This window comes from Montipora capricornis, chromosome 6, assembly GCF_036669925.1.
Source record: "Montipora capricornis isolate CH-2021 chromosome 6, ASM3666992v2, whole genome shotgun sequence".
Lineage (NCBI taxonomy): Eukaryota > Metazoa > Cnidaria > Anthozoa > Scleractinia > Acroporidae > Montipora > Montipora capricornis.
The window spans coordinates 28,440,391-28,458,248 of NC_090888.1; the positions used below are offsets into that span (position 1 = coordinate 28,440,391).

The following is a 17,858-nucleotide window of genomic DNA, read 5'->3' on the forward strand; positions in this document are numbered from 1 at the left end:
AGCTTCACTTGATTTCATATCCGCATTTCAATATATAATTTCTTTCCTGTATCATTTCATTCGTTGATTCATTCATCACGGGAACATTAGAGCCCAAAAATGACCAGTTCCCAACGTCAGTGGTTTCCGACATAGCTCAGTCGGTTAGAGCGTCGCACCGGTATCACGAGGTCACGGGTTCAAACCCCGTTGGATTCCTGACGTTTTCAGGCTTTTCTACGCAATTGTTAAAATTGCGTTTATAACTGCGAGGATCATAGCTTCACTTGATTAACAATACAGTTAGTTATTCAAGGCTAGCTTCATCAAAATCTTGACTCATCTAATCCCAACAATTTTATTTTTCAGCTCTTTTGTTATTGTGAGCCAATAACCTCCAATACTGTTTGTTTTTGGCTAATTCAGGGTTTCGCACTTTTTCGGCCAAAATGTGGGGGTAATTTTTGGGAAATACTAGTGTGGGCAAAGATCGCCGATTTTGGGAAGAAATTGATTAAATATTATCACTGCCTATAAACGACGTGAAAGGATTCTAGGTGGACACATGCACACACTAAACACCCAGTCTTTGATCAGCACAAGTGTATGAAAATCATATGTGTAAAATGTGCCTTTTGAGCAAGACTTTATCTTTCTAAAAACATGCAGCAGATTGACAAATCCTTTTCCTCATTTAAAAAATATCAGTTGATATCTCCACCTGTAGCCTAGAACCACTACAAAATGCAGTAATCGTACGAGATCTGAAGTCTGCTCGCAAATGATTTATTGAAGTAGCTTGGAAATCTGCTAAGCATATTAGTACTCACGAAATTTTGCGTAAACTTGCGTACAAAATGAGGCAGCGCAGAGAATACACATTTCCTTAGTCTGTTGCATGCAATGTAATTGCACGTACTTTATTGATCTCTCGGTAAACAGCACCAAGCATCCAACAGCATTCTACTGATTTATATAAGGCGTAATCATTTTGCCATATCTTAGGACAGAAATTTCTTTCCTTATCTGCTTTCGGATGATTTTTCCAAAGACAGAAACAAGCTCCTTACTCCTTGAAATTAAACCAGTATAAAATAGTCATAAAACCGCCATAGTACGTTTTATTATATGACTAGCTTCGTCAGCGGGCAAGATGAACCAAGTCTCGCACTGTGATTGGCTACCCGAGCGGGCAAGATGGAGCTATCTTGCCCGCTCAGGATCAAAGATCATTTTTTGGTGTTTTAAGTCATATAATAAATCCTTTATTGACCAAGCTTGTTCGGTCTAGATGGCTGGATATTCGTCTCGGTCCATAAATACGCCCATATACCTTATTTACTATTTTCCCCTCGATTTCCCCACTAGCTACCGTTTTCTTAACACGCGTTGAATCGCATTTGACTTTGGTTGCGATGGCTCTAGAGCGGCTTGTTGTCTTTCCCGCTGCTTTTCTACCAAAACTGAGTCACTGAGTTCGAGAATTTTAGCCAAGAATGTTGAAGATGGCGAAACTGAGAAGTCGTAGTCACGCTATGCTCAAATTGTGGGAGCCGCCTCTACCCACTTCCCTCCCTTCCATCGATCAAAGCACTCAAGAGATTGAAACATTCCAATTTTTCACGTTGCCATGTTACCACCAATAGCGTAGCTCCTACTCTACTATAAAAACTACACGTAACCCCTAATCCCTCGATTCGCTCTGACGAAGGGCTAACGCTCGAAACGTCAGCTTTTAGAATCTCTGTACGGTGGCAAATTTACATTATCAACTCCGTTGATAAAACCAAATTTTTGTATACTACTTCCCCACCGACGCAGCACCACAGTTTCTTTAGAAACTACCCCTTCAGACCTGATTTTAGCCTTGTTAAGCAGCTTTAGTTGCTGCTTCAAATTCCTCCCTGTGCCACTAAATAATTTTTACTTTCGCCTTTGTGCCAAACGGAAGACAAAAGGTTTCTCTTGTCGTATTAAAAACGAGGACAGTTCTTTTTTTCTTACCTCTTCCCTTAGTTTGAGACGCGTTGTTCGATCGCTGCAGTTCAAACACAAAAAGTTAGTTCCAATCAAAGAAATTTATATTTCTAAAAACGAAAATTTCAGATTAATTGTTCTTGAAAAAGATCTAAATCTTTCAACTGTGAGTTGTTAGGCGCCCTTAAGCAGAAGCTAAGGCTAATCGACGTTAAGGGGAGTCCTGACCCTGTGTATTCAATTCCCGCCAAAAGTGTATTGAAGTCGCGACCCCCGACCCAACAGGACGGTCACTAAATTACCTTCCGCCTATTTGATTACTACAAACTTCTGTCACTGGTAGTTAAAAATTAATTTGACTGTTTTCTAACCATCGCAAAAGTAAAAAAATCAATGCGGCAGCCTTATATTAATCAGCTCTTTCTTTCGACAATCCGGTTAAATAAAATCACGATGATCAGTAAAACTCTGAACAGCTCTGGAAACAAGATAAAATGAGCATTTCATATAGGAAATGCCCGAATCATTGAGTTTATTTGGAAAACCTCATTAAAATCAGCCATTCTATTCTTAACCGGGTGGTGGTCACGTGACATCACGGCTCAACATTGTTTCCAGAACCGTGGGCTCTCGACTAACTCTCAATAGGAGAGAAGCCCTGGGAACGAGATTATATGCTACGGTCGCAGTGATTGGTGACCCCAAACAAAGAAACCGCGGCCATTTTGGTGCCCTGGAGATGCACTCTATTACTAAGTAAACATCGGGCGCTTTCCATTTAATCAAATTTTCCGGAAAATTTTCGAAAATGAAGTGACAGGTTTTTTTTTTTTTTCGTTTCTATGAAAACACTTCGATGCTCTGGTAGATGCTGATCATGAAGTGAGTGAATTCCCGAACACTGAGCGCAGCTAGTTTCCAGGCTATTCAGTATTTACGTATCCGCAGCAACTTGAGCTGGAAATATTCCGTTCATGCAAGACATGCGATTAGCTCACTTTGTTTGTTCGGAAGATTTCAACAGGATAAAGCAGTACAGCGAAATAAGAAAATAACACACAAGGCGGTATAAACATTTTGAAGCAAAACATAATAAATTTGACTTCACGTTTCTATGCTGCAACATACATTTTCAAAAGCATCCGCTATTTAGGAGAAGACCGTTAAATACAATAGAAACGACGAGAGATCAGGGTCGAACTTAAAATAGCAGTGACAGCTTGTCACTGCTTAGATTAGCATTTAGGGCCGGGTTGAGTTCCTGTATTAACAAGGAGCCTTTACCATTGAACAAAAACTGAAATTTCCGGCTGGAAAAACCCCGTACCATTTGTAAACTCCCACTCGACCCGATTTTCCCGCCTCTCGACACTGCAGATGCAGCCGTCATTTTCACTCGTTATTGTCTATTTCTAGCCGCGAGAGACTCGGGCCAGCGAAACGCCACACCGGGAAAATCCTGTACCGTTGTACCATTACCAGCGTTCCATTTCCGTGCAAATGGTAAACGCCCAAGGTTTCTTGTATCTCACAATGGTAATTAGTTCTTCCGGACGCGAGAATTTCAAAATGATCCCATTTTAAATTGTGTTCCGTGGCCTTGATAGAGCGGCTTTCAATTGAGTGTCGAAAGTAATTAGCGAATTGCTTTGGTTTTGCATTACTTCACTCAGTGATAGATTCAAAGTTCTCGCGCCACTTTTTCAACCAATCAGATGTGAAACTAAAACCAATCGTGGTTCAAGCATGCACATTTTCCCTCGCTTTGCGTCGGCTACGTGTAATTACTTCGAGCTTTAATTGGTTTACTGAATTGTCTCCGTCCTTTTTGATTGGCTAAAGTAATTACTTACGACACTCTATTGAAACTCGCTCAATGATCAGCAATAGCTGATGCGTGTTCTTGAAAATAAATGTTGCAGAATACGGAACGTCAAGTCAAATTTAAAATGCATTGCTTCACGATGTTTATTACCGCCTTGTGTGTTATTTTTCTTATTAAACTTCGGTGGCCGAAGAACAAGAGTCTCCACAGTACAGCGAAGTTCTAAGGCCATGATTTTCCGCAAATGATTTGAGATTCTGCATTTTGCTAAACGCAATAACCGAAAAACTGTGAAGAAAACTGCGAAACGTTTTGTCAACAAAACTCACGACGGGAAAAGAGAGCTAGGAAAAGCCTTCACGCAATAAATGTGTGAGAGAAGGAGTAACGCACTCTTCTTGACCAAAACATTTATATTTCGAACTCAAGATGCCAATAATTTTGTCGAGTCCAGTTGATCATTAAGCTTAAATGATTTTGTTTCACTCTTGATCTTCAGTGGCAAGCACAGTATACCGAGCAGGCTTGTCAGGTGACTTCTTTAACGCCGTCAATGCAATTCCCGTCAAACAAGCAGCGCACATCAGCAACAAAGTCATCAAAAGAGCAGGATTGGAACCTGGAATGAATGAATGAATAACTTTATTTAAATGTCAGTAATATTATAAAACTCATTAATAATGTATGGCAGAAAACAAAAGAAATGTTCTATTAATAAATACAAGTATCTGTATATCTGATACAGATTACTCTTCATTTACATAAACGTTTCTTGGGATTTTCTGTTAAAATGTCTCGAATAACCATGGCTTCGCCTCGAGTTTGTAAATGTTCTACAGAACTGCCGCTCAAATAGCATACATTACCTAGCAGTATACCACCCCCTACCCCCAGAAAATCAATTCATTAGGAAGGGAGAAGAGGGAAGGTCAAATAATCCCTGTTATTAAATTTCAACCTTGGTTATTGCATTTCTCGTGCTCGGATTGGTTTACTCAATCTCGGTTATCAGCTAATATACCTTAGTTTGACCTTATATGGCAAATGATTGCGCTAAGCGTTGCTAAGCTAAAATTATTTTCGCCGTAAAGCGAAATTTCTCTCTGAATAAAGCCAAAACCAAAGGTTTTTGTGAAAAGTTTGGATCAATTCCGACGTTTAGAAGTACGCGAAAAGGTAAGAAGTGTTTTTGTGATGAGCCTGCGTCTGTCTAACCACCATTTATCACAAAACATCGCATCTTCATCAAGTTTTTTCGGTTTCGCTAGAATTTTCTCGCTTTTTTCGCTCCTATTTCGTACTTCCGAACTTTTGGAGTTTAAGGAATTTAATAAAACAATTATTCCATTCGCGCTTGTTGCATATGAGACTGGTTATAGCCAACAAGGCGCTACGCGCCTTGTTGTCAATTTACCATCTTATATTTAACGCACGCTCATGGAATAATTGTTAATTATATTTTCCAGGATTGTTATAACGCCAAAGCTAATACATGTATATGACTGAGAAAAAATGCACTGCCTAATTGCGAAGTCTAACTAAAGCCTAAGAAAAATCAGGCTTAAATTAAGCGGGTTTCGAATGTAGTCCCTTCACATCTACATCATACTCGATGAGCGTATTACGAACTCACAAAGGGACCAGCACCAAGTTGTCTGGATAACTCAATTGGTCACTGAAGCACTTCACGGTTATCCGAGATCATTTTCAGGGTTTACTTTCGTTACTGATAACAATGTTCATAACTGCGGTGATCTTCAATCTATAACATGCCTTTTTTTTCGCGGTACAAACATTCAAGTCTTTCATGTATAGTCAATCAGTATACCTTTAAATTCAGCGAACTCGCAAAGAGGCAAATTCCTCAACTTTCTCTCATAAAAACTCCTTGCAATAACAATGAAACTTGGAGGTTAAACAATGGCATTTCTTCAGGTGAGAAATCGGCAATTGTTTAAATGATAACGATTTTTTTATTTAAAGTTGGAATGGATCAGCGGTTCAACAAGCAGACGATTACAGGGGTTTGTTTCCAAACAAACTGTGGTGCTGTGCTGGGTGGAAGTGAAACATCAAATTTTGGTTTTGTAACGTTTGATAATGACTAGATGGACTCTAGATGGCTCGGATTCGCCTAAACAACTACAACACGAGGAGATCGCACGCCAAGTTGATTTCCCAGCGTACCTTTATGTGCACAGGCATCCAATTTATGATTAGACTACAGGTTAACCATTGTAACAAATATTTGTTAGCTGACCAGCTATTCGTTTGAGCGGTGGTTCATTTACCTTTATTAACTCGTTTAGTCAAACCAAATTTTCATGGATTCCTAATGAGTTGTATGAGGAGGTTTTTTAAGATCAATGTGTAGAAGCAACAACATAGAAAACGAACAGAAACGATGCCATGATTCCCAAACTTTGACAGAGCAGAATATTCCTCTTTTTTTCATACCGAGTCCTCTGTTTATTGACTCACCACTTTTGTTCGCTGCTTTATCGGCCTTTTCTTCTCGCCTCTTCCGAGATAGGTGAAGTGGCCCCTGGGCTAAATGATATACGTCATCAATCATGTGATCACTCACTTCACGGGTTTGTCGGACTCTTGACTGACACTTTTTTGCGCACTTGGAAGATGGATCAGTTGCATTGCACAAGATCACGTGACAGTGAATGAACACAAATGGATGATCAGCGATGAACTTAAAGGCTTCCAAGCTAAACCGTTGGGCACTTAATGAATGCGAAGGATGAAACTTAACTGTGCTATCGTTTGGGCATCTAAAATAAAATAAAAAGCATTATAATATTATGCACCTTGAAACAAATGGTAGAGAGCGCGTCACAAGGACATTTCCCTAGGGTTGGAAGCCCAGATCAACGTTTTTTGCTACTGACTACACGTATAATTTTGTTTATGCGACCTGTGTTTATCTCTTTTTCAAAAAAAAGTGATTGCTGAACAATTCACTCACCCATTTGCAATGAACTCGTACTTCAGTGGATTATTTTGATCCTGACTGGGAGTGGCAAAACATCTGTCAGCAATGATTGATAGCTGTTTATCACTTGAGGTCACTGACACCTCAAAGAACAGAAGCTTGCGCAGCCTTACAGCAACAGGAAAGTCATCCTTCATATAAGGACTCACGAATCTCTTGTCAGGAAACATATTCAGAGACAGTGTGAATTTTCCTTTGCCCTCATCGCTAAACATGAGTTTTCGGTTATTTGGCTTAAAACCAACTGCAGAAGCAATGCCACCTCTAGAAAACACACAGCTAAACTCGATTTCCAGTTCACGCACACGAGTCACTACATTCCCATCAACCACGGGTATTCCTAACACTGCATTGGAATACACGATGTTGAAAGGAGTGTTATTGCGGGTAGTGTTGCAGCCAGTCAGCGGTGTTGAGAGTACAAAGTGTGCGCTGGTTTCTGTCGCTTTGCATCTGGTGTCCAGGAGTCGAAGGTGCTCACGGTCAATACCACGGAGAAGAGACTTGGGGATGACAATGGTCATATTCTTGCTGTTACATCGCACATCGACACCAGGAGCTAAAAGAGAAGTGATCGCTTGGTTAAATTAAGGATGATGCTCCAGACAAAAGGAGACCCATAAGTTGCGTGTATGTCAAACAGAAGGAAAAGATTCCCGCTTTCTAAATACAGGTGGTAACCTCTATGGTAGTGGTTTCTTTTTAAAGGTTTTGCTCAAGGTCATCAATTCACGGGTTGATACGGAGGTACCGAACGGCGGAAAAAAACTTAAGAAAAAACCTCAAGAATGCATACCTTACTCAGTGTTAAGAGTTCTAACTAGCAATTTGATTGAAAGCTTGGCTTTTGCTGACCCCTTATTAATCGCTAATGTTGCGATCAATTATTTAGCAAAAGCCTCCGTTTTAAAAAAATCAATACTTTTATGTCCACTTTGCACATAAACGACGAATTGTGGGTATGAGGACTTATGAGATCAGGGAATTGGATATTTCTGTTATGCTTGGGGTAGATAATTTAACATATGGAAATCCTAGAGAGTGTCCCCCGGGTGTGCACATTAAAACGGGAACCAATCCTTATCGATGCGTACCATGACATGTCTTATTATCTGATGATAAGGTTAGCTCCGGGTCTGGACAACTGCATTTATAGACTCCTGGAGAATTAACACACTTGTGGCTGCAGCCGCCATTCTTTGTTTCCAAACATTCGTTGATGTCTGAAAGAAAAATGAATAATCACTCTAACTTTCTGATCTTTAGTGCTGAAGGAGATTTCGGGCAGTCTATCTTTTGGTCTAGCAATGTTGAACATTGAGTGCTGAGCCTGCGGGTCGCAAATACCCCGGACGTCGGTAAGAGCGAGCGGGCGCTCGCAGGGCACAATGATTTTAGAGCAAAAGAGAGACTGCTTGCAGTCTCGGACTGAAGAGGTATAGCTTAGGATATCACCATTGTTAGAAACTGTACAGGAAGCTCTCCAAAGCAAGAAATTCATCGAGCCTAATTAGCGCTTAATTGTCGGAAAACAAGTCATGAATTTCGTTAACAAAACAAACACCTTAAGCGTTTGAGGGAAAAAGAATTCGTTTTTTCTTCTTTTCTACCGTGTTAAAGGGGTACTGTCACAGACGCGCATGCACCAGATTTTTTAATCGAAACTTTAAAAATTCAGCCTGAACTTTTCAAGTTTGGTGAGGTGCAGACAATGTGAAGGCCACTACCGTATACAGAATTTTTAAACACTCCACGCACAAAGAGTGATTCAATCTCCTCAATAAAGCAAAGCAGTGCAGTCAAAGTACCAATACAGAATCTTCAATGAAGAGAAACTTTTCAAGGCGTGAGTTCATGAGATATTCGACGTATGGTGTAATAGAAGTGTAAGCCATTTCCCTGTTATAAACAAGGTAGGATCAAAGTCGATCGTCGCGGCTCATTTCTAGCTACTAGTCTCTTAAATGTCAGAGACCACCGTATCAACGTTCGAGGATAAACGTTTGCTATCTTGGCTCTAAAATGTGTATTTGAATATTTTGAAGAAAACCCGCATTTAGATGAGACAAATTTGTTGCATGTATTAGAAAAACGCAAGCGGTGAGTAAAATTCGACTGAATTTTTTGTCTGCTTACCGTCTTTCGACTTCAATATCGAATCTTAGAAATAAATGCATTCTTTCATCTTTAAAACGGCATGTTAATCTTTATATGTTTGGTATATCGCAGAGAAAAAAATACTTCTGTTTGGGCGCTTGTACCGCCGACAATCTTTTATGTCACACTTCACTGAATTCAACTGTCAGTGAACAGAAATGGCACGATATTTTTGTTCGGTTTTATTTTTTGGACTCCAGATCATCGATAATAGATAAATATACATTTTATATGCAGTTTATTGCTTTTCGAAACCCGTATTAACTCTACAGAAACAGAAAAAGCCAAAATATTAAAATTTCTGCGTGTGAGAAATACTTCTCATGTCATCGCATGACAGTGCCCCTTTAACAATCTCGCACCCAGAGTCCTCGGGCTTTTTGGTCAGCGGATAAACACCCGGAGAGACTCTGGGATAATGCTTTTAGATATTTTTTTGATTGGTCACTTGCATAACAATGGAAGTCCGACAGGAAGTCGGTAAGTAATATAAAGAAGAAGTACCACACCGGAAGTTCCAGAATTTGGAGGGAGATTCGAAATCTAAAACTAGTTTCAGCGCTGTTTGTTTTTTCCACCGTTGCTGTTTTGCCCTACCTTAAAGCACTTCAGAAATATATATAAATCACGATAATAATGAAACGGCGGGGCTTCAATAAGGTCTAACAGTTCCGACTAACAAACTGCAGCCGTTTATAACACGGGAATTTCCAACGCTGCTAAAACTGAGTGCTGTTGCGCTGTTGCAAAAGTACCGTGGGAAAACATTACATCAGTCTCTTTGAGGAGAAATCCGCGGATGAAGATCTTGTCGAAGCCATTCAGAATTACGGAAACATAAATACATTTTCGCCTTGTTTTATCAGTCGTGCAGTAGTCTACTTGACTTTCATAAAGATTCTTCAATCAATTTTGACTGATCACGATCTTCTCTGACCCAACGCTGTGCAAGACTTATCGTCCACGGTTTTTACCAAGGTTTTAAAACCTCAGCTTCACACAAAATTGTGTTTGGTGTTTTTTTTGGATGTTACTAAAAGTAAGAACGGGGAACCGGAAACCGTGAACCGGAGTCTGGAAACCAGTTTACAGCGTTAATCCGCATAAGGATTCAAAATGGCTGACAAAACCAAGTAAAGGTTCATAATACGTTGTGCAAGTTAGTTGAGACTAGGGCCACCGTTTGCTGTCATTAGCAATATTGTTTAAGGGCTTAGTCACTGGGTAAAGTATTTCTGGGAGAGTATTTGAAGTCGACGTTCCTGCAATGATTGCTACCATTTGTTTTGATGTTTTACCTTGAAAGCTGCATCTTTCAGCAGAGTTCGCATTTTTTGGCGCTTGTGATCATAAAACTCATCATTATCGGCTGATGGCTGGGAGGACGTGGCAGGTCGAATTATTAAATAAGACAGTCTTTGTCTTCCAGAAACTCTAATAAATATTCTATTTATTCAACTGAGTGGCTCACTACAATAAACACATGAAACAACGTGTGAAGAGATTAACCAGAGTGAGGACAATGTACAAGCCAGCGAGCCATGCGAGCCAACATGGCGAGCCATGCGAGTCCACATGCGAGTCACACAGTTATTGAAAGCTAACCGTTCTAAAATGAGTGCTTATAATTAAAAGCTGTTTATCAGCGCTATTTGAAATGGGTGCTTAGATTTAATGCGAAATTCGCAAGGCTCGCGTGACTCGCTGGCTCGTAGATTGTCCAGCCCCGATTAACCCACAGGTTCCCCAAATTGACGCAATTAGTGAAAAGGTATTGGAGAAAACAACTGTACTCGGTCATGAAACTGAAAAACATAAAGGCGATGTTTTGAATAAAAACGACGTCTTATCTTGTTTTATTTGAGAGGCATCTTGTCTTCTGTGTGGTTTTTGTATTGCTTATGACTTATGAGCGAGTTTGAGAATATTGAATTCAACGTTTTCTTTAACTGGTAACCAGTTTAACTTAATAATATCCTCGCGAAATGCAAATTTTCTTGTAACAAAGCCAGCGCACGCATTCTGTAGGCGTTGGAGACGCTTTTCTTGAGAAACAGGCAAGGGATAAAATACCGTGCAGGCATAGTTCAGGTGTGAGAGAACTAAGCTCTCAGCGAGATGCTTCCTGACGTGGAAGGGCGCAAGGTTATTGAGCTTACGCAGAACGGATAGAGTCCCATAGGACGAACTTAATAGAGAATCCACGTGTTTGTTCCATGCGAGGTGTTGGTCCATGTGGACACCCAATAGCTTAGTACAGGAAATTCTCTTTAGCGCAGAGTCCCCGCAAACGATAGGAAGATCCCCTTCTTCTAAACTATGATAGCGTGCCATCTGAGGTGTGGAGATAAGCATCCAGTTCGTTTTTGTTAGGTTCAAGGCCAGATTACAGTTCTTAGAATAGTTCTTCAGTCTTGCGATGGTTTTATTTATTTGAGCTGCTGAGGAGTCCAAGTCGCCGGGCTTCGAGTGGACATAGAAAGTCGTATCGTCAGCGTACTGATAACAATCACAATGTAATTCCTTCTGAAGATCAGCAAAGTAGAGATTAGAAATAACTGGTCCAAGAATGGAACCTTGCGGGACGCCAAATTCAACTGTAGCCATGTCCGACTTTCTGTCATCTATTTGCACCATCTGTCTTCGATCAGTAAGGTAGTCAACCATCCATAGTAAGAATTCCTTAGAGAAACCGAGGTTGTGCATCTTGGTAAGGACAGATTTGAATTGGACGCTGTCGAATGCTTTGAGGTAGTCTGCACAGGCCATTAATGTCACCTCCCCTCTGTTTGACGCTCGTATCAGGGTGTCGCGAATTCCTAATAGAACACTGGTAGTGGAATGTCCTTTGCGGAACCCCGAGATGGTTGGACCAAGAAGAGCTTCCTCGTTTATATATTCAATAAGCTGGTGGAGCACTAAGCGTTCAAACACTTTAGAGAGCGTTGGCAGGATAGACACGGGACGGTGATCATCATCACATCGAGGTTCATTAACCTTGGGGATCGGAGAAATTCTTGCTATCTTCCATAGTTTGAGAAAACTCGATGTCACAATGCATCTGTTGATTATATGTGTTATAGGGCCAGAGATGTAATCCTTTGCCAGTTCACAAACTTCACCGGTGTCTGATCCATGCCAGTTGACGTGTCAGAACGAAGTTTGTTGATTTCTTGATGCACATCTTGTCTCGAGACACAACGCAATTTGAAAGAAGAGCGGAATGGCATTGGGTTCTCTGAAAAGGAGTGTACAAGTTCTATTAGGTCCGATCTTTCATCTGGTTTAGTGCCTAGTGTCCTTTCATTGGTTTTAATAAAGAATTCGTTCAGACTATCCGAGTCCGCTTGAAGAGGTTTGGGGCAAGAATGGAGAATACGATGAATGATCCTCCAAACTTCCTTAGGTCGTTTGAAAGAGAGTGCGTTGGTTATGAACGACCGTTTAGACTTATTAATTACAGATTTAAGTTTGTTACGCACTTCTCTAAACACATCCCAAGAGTCATCAGTGTTCTTTTCACGAGCTTCACGTCCCAATTTTTCACCTGCAACTTGCGTATCTGATCGGAGTTCATCCATGGCGCAGGTGGGCGTGTGACCTTCATCCTCTTAAGGGGCGCATGTCTATCAATGCACTCGCCAAATAGTGTGTTGAACCCCTGCACCATATCGTCCGGTGAATCCAAGCCATAAATAACGGACAGAGGCAGACAAGCACAGTCCTTGACAAATTCATTTGCATTCAGATTCTTCTCCAGTCTGATCCATTTGTACCGCGGCTGATAACGAGGCACACGCACATTAACGCATGCAAAAATGCCTTTGTGATCGCTGATTGACCACCCAGGTATTACATCTGTGGCAGTTATGCAGGACCGGCTGTTAGTAACGATGTGATCGATGAGCGATTTTGAAGTACGCGTAATACGAGTTGGTTTAGTTACGTGTTGATAACAGCCAAGAGCTTCTAAAATAGACCGATACTGCTTTGTAATCTGAAGCGATTTTCAGGGAGTTTTTAACGTCGGTGTTTTCCTTCTGTATCTCTATGTTTATGGTTTATATTAATCCAAGGTTGGATACTCCGATGAAGCAGTTGGAAAGATAAGCAGCTGTAAGTTCGTCCAAAAAGCTCAAATCGACCCGAAATTCCACTCAGACCAAGCATGATAGTGCTGCTATCAAGAGAAAATGAGGGGACAGAGAAGGAGGCTCAAGGCGTTGGCCGGGATATGTTATGTCCACAAAAGTTATTTTTAGACGAGCGGAAGTCTTTGTTCTAGCGGAAGGCTCTCTTCTGAGACGTCCGCATGCAGTCTTGTCTCGCTCTCAGGTTCTTAGTGAAAAGAGAAAATGATAACGCGCGTGGAAGGCTGATGAATATATATTTTCTTTCAAACATCGGACCAAGGTTGGCCTGCATGCGGACGTCTCGGAAGACTTCCGCTCGTCTAAAAATAACTTTCGTGGACATGACATATCCCAGGGGCTGGACCGGGAGCCTCCTTCTCTGTCCCCTCATTTTCTCTTGCTGCTATATATTTCAATCTTCATATCAGACAAAATTTTACGGAAAGGAATTGAAACGTCGCCGAAATTGGCTCATTTTCCTGTCGGGGGAGGCTTTCTGCACGAAACAGGTGAGATGGGTTCAAGTTCAATTTTTTTACACACCGAGCAAGCGACGGTGTTTTGTTTTAGCCTATAGGCAATATTGAAATGAAAGCGAATAGACCAATGACAGCAAACAGCCGCCCAAGTCTCAAAAACTTTGCTTTCATATCAGTATTGTGTAAGATCGGTTAAATTCACTTGGTTCAGCCAGTCATTTTGACTTCTTATGTGGATGACCGCTGTAAACTCGTTCCCAGAATCCGGTTCCCGGTTCCCAGATCCACGTTCCCTGTTCTTACTTTTAGTAACATCCGGCTTTTTTCCACAAAAATTTGTCGATCCTGTTGCGCATGCTTGCACGATGGTATTCTGCACGATGGAATGCACGTTGAACATTAAAAATACACTTACCGGAAGTGTACACTCGCCCTTACAGCGAGCCATTGTTTCTTTTATGGTGTGTAACACTAAAGTTTTTGTTTCTCGAACACTTTCAACTCGCTATTTATTTCATACTGTTTACTGTTTTCTGTTTCCGTTTAATCATCAGCATGAGCAATAAGACTAACTTGCGAACGCAGACGTATTTCTGGCGGAAACCCACGTTTTCTAGGAACATTGAGTTCATTATTCCACAGTCTCTCCTGGTGCTCATCCAATGAACAAAAAGCTCGAGGACTCTGGGTACGAGATTGCCGTCTTAATTCCCAAGTCGCCTTCATTTTCTATTTGATGACGCGGCACGCTCACGTCTATTGTTTGACCCAAAGCAATGTCTCCCCGTTTGCTTTTTTCACGGTTGTTGTTTAATTGTTTTTTTTTTTTTGTTTGTTTGTTTCTCTTTTTCATCAAAAGTTCACTTGAAAACGAATGATTGTTCTTTGTTTCATAGGAAATGTGAACTGTGTGTATTTGAGTACAAACCTTTGCAGCTGACTGTCCTCACGTCTCGGCTCCACACTCCTGGTTTCATGCACTGCGTGGATGTAGGGCCGCTGAGTCGATATCCGCGGGCGCAGGAAAACGAACAAGTTGATCCGTAACGCTGATTGGACGAAAGACAATGTGAAGGAGAGACACGCACACCACTCCCCAAAGAAAGCCTTCGGCAGTCTGCCGCGATGATAAATATAAAAGAAAATAGAAAAGCAACAGGTTCTGTTGACGTCAAATGGCGAGGATCGTTCAGGGTTTTCGCGATTGTGCTGTGCACCATTTTGCCCTTCTGAGAGGTCTTATCAGAATTATTCTCTGTTTTGGAATTCCTCATAATACACTTTATTTGTCCTGCAAATTTTGCTTCAACTATTGTTTCTAAAGCTCTTGGGAATATATCTGCTCTTCCAAAGCCTAATTATTTCAGTCTTCACATATGCTATCGAGGTGAGGGGTTGCTGTTATTACGATAAATATCTTAAGAGAATTGACAAACTGTTTGCTAGGGCTTTTAAGTCTGGATATTGTTTGAAGAAATATAGTATTTGTGACATTTTGACCACCAGAGACAGCAAATTATGGATCAAGATCACATCAAATCCCACTGCACTTGATGATCTCTTACCACCAAGACGTACTAGGCACTTACGCAGCAGGGGCCAAGATTACATATTACCTAGAGTTCGTACTTCACGTTTTAAATCCACTTTTTTAAATAGATGTCTTTTTATTATTATTATTATTATTATTATTATTATTATTATTATTATTATTATTATTATTATTATTATTATTATGCAGTGTTCCTATCAAACATGATAATGTAATGGATTTGATGATAAAAATTACGGGCAGAAACATAATTTTTAAAGACAACGTTTCGGTGTCCTCATGACACCATCATCAGGTCAAATATAATATTTTACAGATAACTCGAATATTAATGTTCAAGATAAAGTTCAAAGTCCCTAGAGGCTAGGTGAAAAGTTTTGCCTTTATCGAGTCACTTTAGAAATTTAGACACGGTTTGTGCTCGCGAATAAGGAACATTTCATACACAAGACAATCAAATTTGCATGAGCATTTCTTAAGAATGCGAAACATGTCAGATGTTATTGTTCTTGATTGATGTTGACTTTGGCTGTGATTGAATATCGAGCTCATCGATCCGTTGGTAGAGATGATGCCAGCTATGTTGGTTACACGAGTCGACATCTCTACCAACGGATCGATGAGCAGAAAAGATCTGGTTCGATATTCAATCACAGCCAAAGTCAACATCAATCAAGAACAATAACATCTGACATGTTTCGCATTCTTAAGAAATGCTCATGCAAATTGGATTGTCTTGTGTATAAAATGTTCCTTATTCGCGAGCACAAACCGTGTCTGAATATCCAAAGTGACTCGATAAAGGCAAAACTTTTCACCTAGCCTCTAGGGACTTTGAACTTAATCTTGAACATTAATATTCGAATTATCTGTAAAATATTATATTTGACCTGATGATGGTGTCATGAGGACACCGAAACGTTGTCTTTAATAAGTATGTTTTTGCCCGTAATTTTTATCATCAAATATGCAGTGTTCCCAATAATCTTGGGAATATCAAATGTTCCCAAGAGAATTTCCAAAGTTTAGTGAGTTTATGCCAAATTTGGGGGACAAACAAAGTGTATTATGGGGAATGGAGAATTCAGGATTTGTCCGAACTTTGGGTGCAACACTTCGGCCAGTAAAAAGTATTTTTCTTGAGAAAGGGATCACATTACCTTTTCCTGATTATACTTGTAATATTGTTCAAACATTGCTGCTGTGGAAACAACAATCTTTGGCAAGTTGGTACTCTGTTCATTTATTCCATACCTTCTTTATGATTTCACAAGCGCAATCGGGAGAGGCTTAGCAGCCATGTAAGCGCGGGAGACTCCAGATAAATAAACTACCGTTATATTAAAAGGAAAAGTTCTTTGGGAATTGAACTCTACTTCAAAACAACTTTTTTTTCTTCAATAAAACGTAGGTAGGTCACGTGAGCTGCACTTTGCATACAGCGTACTCCTTGATATTTGTTGGTTGAACTCTTAATTATTTATCACCATGGGGAACTACTGTAAATTTCCTATTGAGCGTCATAGCGGCTAATTTGTTTCAATCACGCTATGCGAGCGGTGCTTAACAGGGACGGGAAGTTGTTAAATTGAGGCAAACGCCAGTGCGATGAACGACATCGGTTAATGTAATTTCCAACAGTTAATACGATACGAAGCGAAGAACCCGATGTTACGTCTCAGTGTTAAGTACTCTTATCTCCAAAGGAATACTTCTTGTCTGTTTAATCTTTGAATGTAGCTTAATATCTTTAGTTGTTTTGGTCGGAAAAAGAGTGGGGATTTAAGAAATTAAATGCCTCATTAGAAAGGGGTACGAAATAAAATATTTACGGCACGCTTCATTCTATTGCAAGGCTTCCCGTTCCGCGGAATTAAAAGCTACAAGGAGTGCTGCATGTTTGGTCAACTTTGTAAAAACGTTATAGTAAATCGGTCTAATTAAACAGCGAAGATAGGCAGCACATTTGTTTCTTGAGAAAATATCAATACGGGGAAGGAAGAAAATAAATTTTAGTGACGAAAACAATTCTGAAGTTCTCAGAAGTCTCTCGTATTAATTTTCATGTTTTACAGACGTATCGTTCACAGTTCAATGTAAAGTTAGAGTAATTACCAAAATGAAAGTTTAAAAAGAAGACAGACGTAAAATGTAAAGTGGCCTATTGCGTCATTTTTCACACTTTTGTATAGTCCCCTCACCGTTAGCTTCACAAAGGTAAAGCAGAGTGTTACTGCAGGTCCAATCGTTCCATCTCCCTTGATAAGAATAAGGATACGTCATTCCACACTTCTCCCTGTAGTTGTTAGGTTCTCCTGTATACCAGTTAGTGTCAGTAACCCGTGATCCGTCGACCCAAAGCCATTGCGAGCTGTCATTGGGATTCCTGTGCAAACCAATCCACACACTTTTCCTCACTTTGCGCCAAACTGCTTGTTGCTCGGCGTGCGTTTTCAGCATGGCAAGACTTGATCCCATTGCTTCGCATGCTGACTTTGCTGCGTTCCAATTCACGGACGTTGATGAGACTTTGTAGCACGAGCCATTAATAAGTTGCCATTTTCTTGGGCACACTCCTAGATTATTTTGGAGAAAATTATGAAAGTTTGTTTTTTTTTTCTTGGGAAAAACAGACATTTTGTTATCTCTGCCTATGTGACAGACCAATGAGACTCCTCAGAATTAATTAAAAATATCTCAGTGAATAATTAAAGATAGAAAAAAAAATTGTGCTTATCCCGTAAAAGGCAGA

General features: G+C 40.3%; 1 pseudogene; it reads right to left on the minus strand.

Moving 5' to 3' along the window:
• The window catches only part of LOC138051914 (P-selectin-like), a 103,348-nt pseudogene that overhangs the window by 81,889 nt on the left and 3,601 nt on the right, over window positions 1–17,858 (minus strand).